Source organism: Stenella coeruleoalba, assembly GCF_951394435.1.
Source record: "Stenella coeruleoalba genome assembly, chromosome: 16".
In the NCBI taxonomy this organism is placed as follows: Eukaryota; Metazoa; Chordata; class Mammalia; order Artiodactyla; family Delphinidae; genus Stenella; species Stenella coeruleoalba.
This window is the reverse complement of record NC_137162.1, coordinates 18,761,052-18,770,276: the sequence shown is the minus strand read 5'-3', so window position 1 is coordinate 18,770,276 and position 9,225 is coordinate 18,761,052. Positions and strand designations below refer to the sequence as shown.

General features: G+C 41.8%; 1 long non-coding RNA gene across 1 annotated transcript in view; it reads left to right on the top strand.

Moving 5' to 3' along the window:
- Nucleotides 1–8,068, top strand: part of LOC307174918 — an 87,843-nt gene extending 79,775 nt beyond the window's left edge. The window contains exon 3 of the long non-coding RNA XR_013824199.1: nt 5,446–8,068. This is a non-coding gene — a long non-coding RNA (uncharacterized lncRNA). The remainder of the gene's footprint in view (nt 1–5,445) is intronic.
- The last annotated feature ends 1,157 nt before the right edge of the window (nt 8,069–9,225 follow it).

Genomic DNA, 9,225 nt, shown 5'->3' with positions numbered 1-9,225 from the left:
GTATATCTTCTTTGGAGAAATGTCTATTTAGGTCTTCTACCCCTTTTCTGATTGGGTTGTTTTTTTGTTTTATGAGCTGTTTGTATATATTTTGGAAATTAAGCCCTTGTCAGTTGCATTGTGCAAATATTTTCTCCCATTCTGCAGGCTTTTTGTTTTGTTTATGGTTTCCTTTGCTGTACAAAAGCTTGTAAGTTGGATTAGGTCCATTTGTTTATTTTTGCTTTTATTTCTAAGGGAGACTGACCTAAGAAAACATGGGTATGATTTATGTCAGAGAATGTTTTGCCTATGTTCTCTTCTAGGAATTTTATGCTATCCTATCTTATATTTAAGTCTTTAAGCCATTTATTTTTGTGTATGGTGTGGGGATATGTTCTAACTTCACTGATTTACATGCACCATCCAACTTTCCCAACACCACTTGAAGAGACTGTCTTTTCTCCATTGTATATTCTTGCCTCCTTTGTTGAAGATGAATTGATCATAGGTGTGTAGGTTTATTTCTGGGCTCTCTCTTCTGTTCCATTGATCCATATGTTTTGGAGCCAATACCATGCCATATTGATTACTGTAGCTTTGTAGTATTGTCTGAAATCTGGGAGGGTTATTGTTCTAGTTCTGTGAAAAATGTCATGGGTAATTTGATAGGGATAGCATTAAATCTGTAGATTGTTTTGGGTAGTATGGCCATTTAAACAATATTCTTCCAATCCAAGAGCATGGGATGTTGTTCCATTTCTTTGAATCATCTTCAGTTTCCTCTATCAATGTTTTATAGTTCTCAGCATGTAAGTCTTTCACTTCACCTCCTTGGTCCTTGATGTGATTTAAAAAGGTATTTTTAACTTTCTCTTTCTGATATTTAACAGATTTCTGTATGTAAATCTTGTATTCCCCCTACCTTGCTGAATTTATCAGTTCTAGTAGTTTTTGTGTGGAATCTTTAGGGTTTTCTATATATAGTATCATGCCATCTACAGATAATGACAATTTTACCTCTTCTCTTCCAATCTGGGTATCTTTTACTTCTTTTTCTTGTCTGATTGCTGTGGCTAGAACTTCCAATACTGTGTTGAATAGAAGTGGTAGAGTGGGCATCCTTGTCTTGTTCCAGATTTTAGCGGGAAGGCTTTCAACTTTTTACCATTGAGTACTATATTGGCTGTACGTTTGTTATAAATAGCTTCTATTATGTTGAGGTATGTTCCCTCTATACCCACTTTGGTAAGAGTTTTTATCATGAATGGATGTTGAATTTTATCAAATGCTTTGTCTGCATCTATTGAGATGATCATGTAGCTTTTGTCTTTTCTTTTGTTGATGTGGTATATCATATTGATTGATTTGTCTATGTTGAACCATCCTTGTGAACCTGGGGTGAATCCAGACAGGAAGCAAGTATGAAGTTGAAGTTTAAACATTGGGCTGTTGACGGCACAGAAGGCATGTGTCTGTGTGTGTGTGTAATACAAGGTGGTCCCATGAGAGAAGTTAAGACGAGACGACTCAGTGGGCTGAGCATTTAGGAATGAATAATAGATTAACCATAGAGGATCAGTTCAGGTTGATCATTTGATGAGCAAATATGATCAGCATTGTTGTAAACCCCTTCCCTGCAAGAGACAAGTATAAGAAACCCTGTGGGAGATCATGAAGGGCAGCGTTATTTCACTGGTCAGTGTGATTGGTCCCAAGGCAGTGCCATCTGACAGGGCAGACAACCAGAGGTGGAGGCCCCAATGTTTGCAGGCAAGGAGGCAGAACCATCTTAGAACATTGGGTGACTTGCTCAAGGACATGCAGCAGAGTTAGAGAAGTGTTCTGAATAGAGCTTCAGGATTGCAGTGCTTTCCTCCTGGCACCTTGCATCCCTGAGAAATTCATCTGGCAGATAAAGAAAGTGGGATGGTTGACGCACAGCGTGGATGTGTGTACAAATGAATTCGTTTTCTTTTTGGCAACTTCAAGGAAGGTGCAAAGGAGCTGACAGATATAGCTGTGGGAAATTGATTGAAACTTTCTCACGTTGCATGACTATTATTACTATTAATCAAGATAAAACCTTACTGTGTGCTGACAGCGTGGCTAGCACAGTGCCCAACATAAACATGGATGCAGTCTTCATTTAAAAAAAAAAAAAAGACAGTAACTTATAAAGCAGCAGGAGGAGAAGACAGATCACCTAAGTGAGGCAGGGCAGGTTTCATTTCGTTTCTTCTTAGGGCCTTCTCACAACTGAGAGGCTCTGCCCTAATGGTAGTGGCCTCCGGCTTCTATGATTTGCATGATGTTTGTCTGCTAAGAACACATTTTGCTCAAAAATCATTCCAGCTGTGCTCATATTCTATTTTGTACCACCTCCCTTTTAGATCAGAAATAAAAACAGTTGTCATACTTTGCAAAACCTTCATTATAAGAACTGAGACGAAAAATAATAAAAGGGGAATGCTCTCAAGAGAAAAACTTGGAAGAGAACATAATATATCAGCCAAATAGAAGGAGGAATTGCAGGAAATGGCCTTCTAGCTTACAACTGTGTCAGACATGGGGAAAAAAGCCAGGTTGATTAAAACAACTTATCAGCTTTAAAAAAAAAATCAGAATGATGATGTCTGAGCATATAAATTATACCTCCACCCATCCAGCCAGGAGAACACAGCAGTGAGACTGCCTGGATGGAATTCTCCAGGATATCACTATAATCTTTATATCCCTTTCTTATCTCTTGCCTTCTTTTTGCAGTTGATGTTTACTTCAGTAAGTAAAAAAATTATTTTTTCTCCCTTCTTTTTGTTATTTCCAGCCCTTAAAGCTGACCTTAAATGTGGGCCTCCTGGGCTCAGGCTAATGATGAAGGTGTAGAAACTGCTCTGTTGCTGGTCTTACTCCATGAAACCTTAACCACTTGGACACTTACACAGTAGACATTGATTATTGTCAACTATTGTGTGAGTTGATTTTAAATTTATAAACATCCTTGGGGGGCACCTACAAAGTGCCAGGCATCAGGGATGCTGTGATTAAAAAAGTGATGCATGTCTTCAACTTTCTTATAATCTAATGGAGGAAAGATTATGCAAACAACAGAGTGAGTTTACACAGAGTGCCCATAGTGTGTCAGGTATGTGGCTGACATCAGATATATTTGTGGGCACCCTCTCCCTTATCTTCTTAAAGTATCCCGAAGGATGGAAGGAATCATTACAGAGGAACAGGACCAAGGAGGGGCGTGGTCAACTCCACCTGGGTGAATGTGGGAAGATTTCATGTATGAGGTTGGCCTGAACTGAGAGGGAATTTACCAGGTGGGCAAGGGAAGGAATGAGGAAATGAGATGAGTGACGAAGGCACAGGGGAGAGAAGCAGCAGAGTGTATTAGGGAGGTAGCCATAGGTTTGGAATGACTGGAGTGCAGAGTTCAGGGTTGGGAGCTGGCAAGAAACAAGCATGGAAGGGAAGGCAGCTATGCTCTTACTTCTAAGCTGTTTAGCTGTGGCTGCAAGGAACTTCTGTATCATGGAAGGGTGGCTTCGAGGGGCCCAGAGTTTATGGGTGAATTAAATGGTTAATGTTTGGGGCTTGGAGAGCCTTCTCCCTTTAAAGCAGAAAGTCTGAACAATGCCAACAAGAGATGACTTGGGGAGTTCTTACTGCCCAACAGAAGCTGATAGAAATGCTTATCAGGTTGGATCAGCCACAAGATTTTAGGTTTTGGGCTGGCCTTACCCATAAGGAAGAGCAGCCCCATGGGCTGCAATCAACTCTTGATTACTGAAAGCCACGGACACCTCACCCTTGCGACTGTCTCTTTCAGCTCACCAAATCCTGACAGAGAGAGAGAAGCCTTGTTGGGGAATAAGACTGAAGCTAAAAGAACTGAACAGTTATAATGGTAGTTATTACAACAGCTACCATTTGTTGAGCACCTATGGTGTGCCAGGCACTCTACAGGGTACTTTGATATTTCTAGGCTGTTATGAGCAGAGCATGTAAGATTGGTATTATTATTCCCATTCTAGAGATGAGGAAACTGAAGCTCAAAGAGATGACGTCACTTGCCCAAGATCTAGGAAAGTTCTAAAGGGACAAGGGAGTGGTTTGTGTTGTGCTCACCATTGCGACCCCAGAGTCTATCAATCATATGTTAGGTGCTGAATGTATACTTGATGGTGAATGAATGGACAGTCATCCAACTAAAAGTGCCCAAGGTGGGTTTGGAATCCAAGTCTGTGGGATTCAGGAGCAATTCTTTCCACTGTCCTCCACTGTCACAGAGCAGAAGGCAGCAGAGTGTCACTGCCAGAATCAGTGTGGTAACAGCAAATGGTTGAGGAGATCCAAAGAGAGAATTTGCTGTGGCCCTGAAGTGGTCAAACTTTGAAGGTCAAAATTTGGGTGGCTGGAGGGAAAGTTCAGTCTGTCCTGGGTGGCTTGAGAAACAGAGTGATGTCACAGTAAATAGCTCAGCCCCTGGAGTCAAACTTTCCAGGGTTCAAATTCTGACTCTGCCTCGAGGAGGTTGTGTGATGCTGGGCCAACCTCTTTGTGCCTTAGATTAGTTCCAGATAATCCATGCAAATGACTTTTCACACAGTGCCTGGCACACAATAATAGCTGGATAAATATGTGCTGTCATTAGACCAGAGCAAAGCACTTCTTCTATTTAGAGTGAAGAGAAGAGTGGGGAAGACAGGATGGGATCAGAATACCCTGTGTCTAGAAAGCAGAGTGACGGATCTGAATTTTATTTTCTACTTAAAAATATGGAATGATTCTGACAAGGACTAAATTGTTGCTGATTTGGTGTCATTCCTCACTTACTGTGAATTGAAAAGTTGGCCTTTTGCAGAAGGAGCTTGAGTGTCCCAAGTGACTGGATAATTTCTATGTTCCTGATTTTATGTCCAGGAGTTTCTCTGGGGCCTTGGATGACAGCCCTTGCTCAGGCCCAGTAAATGGAGGGCAACCTGTTAGCAAAAGCAAAACCCAAGAAGCCCAATAAAAAGTAGATGGGGTAATAAATAAACCCCCTGCCTAGAGAAAGGAAAACCTTATAAACTGAGGAAAACAGCTCCAGCCCTGTCACTAAAACCACCGCACTGAGAGATGGCTGCAATATTCTCAGCCTTTTTGCATGTTAATGCCTGAAAAAATGCAATAATCAAGTTTGCAGATGTGATATTTACTTAGGAGGCAGCCTGTTTGCTGTGATCACTGGCTTGGGATGCTGGCACTTGGCAAAACTTTGCCAAGTGGATAAAGATGCCAGCCTTTATCCCAAATGATAGATCAGCATTGCATTTTTTCAGTGAGCATTCTTCATCCATTGCTTTAGAATAGTTTACAAGATGGTGTACTGTTATTTCTACTACATGTTGATACATCAGATTGTTTAATTATTCCAGACAATTTATCTCTGTTCTTTCACCCATCTTTCCTCAGCCCCTCCCCACGACTGCTTCCTTCAGAAGGTTGAAACCCAGAAGATAATAGAACAAACATAGCCCAGAGAAATCTGCATGAGACACCCCAAAGGCCATGATCTTGGCAGGTTGTGGCATTAAAAGGTACATATTTGAAAACTGCTGTTCGTCTTATTAAGACAATTTTTTCCATTTAGGCCTTTACTGAGAGAGTTGGAAAAGTTAAGATGGTTCAGTAAAGGATGGTACAGAAAGAACTGCTTAAAGGAGATATGATGGTTTAAAGCACAGAGGAGAAGCTTGGAAACAACATATGACTTAAGTTATTAAGTCTTCTAAGAAGAATGACAAAGGTAACCTGTTGTCTAAGGTAGGTAGCAGAGTAGTGGAAATACAGAATGGGTTTGGTGAAATCAAGAAGAGCTGGGTTCCCATCTAGAATCATCACATATAACTGTGGAACATCAGACGTGCTACTTGGCTTATTTGGCCCTCAGTTTCATTATCTGTGAAATAGGGATTGTGATTTCACACTAGAAACTCTGGTCTGAAAAGCCAGGTGCAAGGCCCCTGCATGAAGCCCCCGTGAGCAAGTGAACTTTGACAAAGCACAAAGGAAAAAAAAACTGTCTTAGTTTTCAAGGTTACTGTTTTACTCAGTGGAACACTGCCTTTGGGGCAAAACAAGAAAGAAGCAGAGGCTAGCTGAGTTCATTGTCCCTGGAGATGGACCAAACAGAAATGCAAGCAGTGTGAGTACACCTGAGGGTGACCTCAGGAAACTCAAAATACAACTTCCCCAATCCTAGCAGCAGAAGTAAGGCTCTTTGGTGGAGACAGTGGAGTGGAAGGACCTTGGACTCACCTCCTCTCATGAGCACAGCCATTGATAAAGACTGGAATCTGCCGAAAAAGATACTCTGCATCCAAGGGTATGAAGAAGAGAGAAGAGACCACAACAAGATGGTAGGTGGGGCACACGTGCAATATCATGAAATCCCATACCCCCTGGGTGGGCAGTCCACAAACTAGAGAATCATATTGCAGAAGTTCTCCCATAGGAGTGAGAGTTCTGAGCCCCATGCCAGGCTCCCCAGCTTTGAAGGCCAGCAGGGCTTGACTGCAGGAGCACCCCAGGACTGTGGAAGTGGGGACTCCACTCTTGGAGGGCACACACAAGGTCTTATGCATACCAAGCCCAGAACAAAGGCAGTGACTTCACAGGCGCCTTGACAGGACCTACCTGCTGGTCTTGAAGGGTCTCCTGGGGAGGTGAGGTGTGGCTGTGGCTCTCCCTGGGGATGTGGACACTGGTGGTGGATATTTCAGGGAGTGTTCAGCTACGTGAACTCTTGAGGAGGCAGACATCTTGCTTGGGTCATCAGCACCATAGCTGGCCCCACCCATCAGCAGACAGGCTGCCTAAAAACTTCCTGAGCCCACAGCTGTCTCTAGACACACCCCTTGACATGGCCCTGCCCACCAGATGGCCAAGACCCAGCTCCACCCACCAGTGGGCAGGCACCAGTTCCTCCCACCAGGAAGCCTGGACAAGCCTCTAGACCAGCCTCACCCACAGGAGACAGAGACAAGAATCAAGAATACTAGAAGCTGGAAGCCTGCGGAACTCAGTCTGCAAACACAGAGATTTAGACAAAATGAGATGGCAGAGGAATATTTCCCAGACAAAGGAACAAGATAAAACTCCAGAAGAACAAGTAAGTGAAGTGGAGATAGGCAATCTATCTGAGAAAGACTTCAGAGTAATCATGATAAAGATGATCCAAAAGAATGAATGCACAGCGCAAGAAGTTACAGGAAATTTTTAACTAAGAAATATAAAGAACAACCAAACAGAGTTGAAGAATACAGTATCTGCAATGAAAAATACACTAGAAAGAATCAATAGCAGAATAAATGAGGCAGAAGAGCAGATAATGGAGCTGGAAGACAGAGTGGTGGAAATCACTGCTGTGGAACAGAATGAAAAGAATTGAGGACAGTTTAAGAGACCTCTGGGACAACATTAAATACACCAACATTGGCATTACAGGGGTCCCAAAGGAGAAGAGAGAGAAAGGGCCTGAGAAAATACTTGAAGAGATAATAGCTTCTCTAATATGGGAAAGGAAACGGTCACTGAAGTCCAGGAAGTGCAGAGAGTCCCAGGCAGGATCAACATGATGAAACACATGGTTATCAAATTGACAAAAATTAAAGACAAAGAAAATATTAAAAGCAACAAAGGAAAAGCAACAAATAACATACAAAGGAACCCCCATAAAGTTATCAGCGGATTTTTCAGCAGAAACTCTGCAGGCCAGAAGGGCATGGCATGATATATTTAAAGTGATGAAAGGAAAAAACCTACAACCAAGAATATTCTACCCAGCAAGGCTCTTGTTCAGATTTGACAGAGAAATCAAAAACTTTACAGACAAGCAAAATCTAAAAGAATCCAGCACCACCAAACCAGCTTTACAACAAATGCTAAAGGAACTTCTCTAGGCAGAAAAGACAAGATCACAAGTAGAAACAAGAAAATTACAAAATGTGAAAAGTCCCCTTTAAAGGTAAACATACAGTAAAGCTAGGAAATCATCCACACACAAATATGATATCTAAACCAATAATCATGAGAGGAGGAGAGTACAAATGCAGGATATTTTAAATGCATTTGAAATTAAGAGATCAACTTAAAACAATCCTGTATATTTATAGACTGCTATATAAAAACTTCATGGTAACCACAAACCAAAAATCTGTAATAGATACACACACAAATAAGAAAAAGCAATCCAAACAGAACGTTAAAGATAGTCATCAAATCACAAGAGAACAAAAGAGGAAGAAAAAAGACCTACAAAAACAAATAGAAAACAATTAACAAAATGGCAGTGAGAACATACATATGGATAATTACCTTAAATGTAAATAGATTAAACACTACAACCAAAAGCCACAGACTGGCTGAATGGATACAAAAACAAGACCCATATATATGTTGTCTACCAGAGACCCACTTCAGATCTAGAGACACATACAGACTGTAGTGTGGGGATGGAAAAAAGTATTCTGTGCAAACAGAAATCAAAAGAAAGCTGGAGACAAAGAAGGACACTACATAACAATCAAGGGATCAACCCAAGAAGATATAACAATTGTAAATATACATGCACCCAACACAGGAGCACCTCAGTATATAAGGCAAACGTTAACAGACATAAAAGGAGAAACTGGGGCTTCCCTGGTGGCGCAGTGGTTGAGAGTCTGCCTGCCGATGCAGGGGACATGGGTTCGTGCCCCGGTCCGGGAAGATCCCACATGCCACGGAGCGTCTAGGCCCGTGAACCGTGGCCACTGAGCCTGCGCGTCCGGAGCCTGTGCTCCGCAACAGGAGAGGCCACAACAGTGAGAGGCCCACGTACAGCAAAAAAAGGAGAAACTGACAGTAAAACAATAATAATGGGTGACTTTAACAGCCCACTCGCATCAATGGACAGTTAATCCAGACAGAAAATCAATAAGGAAACACAGGTCTTAAATGAGCATTAGACCAAATGGACTTAATTGATATTTACAGAGCATTCCATCAGACAGCAGCAGAATACACGTTCTTTTCAAGAGCACATGGAACAGTCTCATGGATGGATCACATGTGGACCACAGAGCAAGCCTTGGTAAATGGAAGAAAACTGAAATCATATCAACCATCTTTTCCAACCACAACACCCTGAGATTAGCAGTCAACTACAAGGAAAAAAATGCAAACAAACACAAACACTTGGAGGCTAAACAA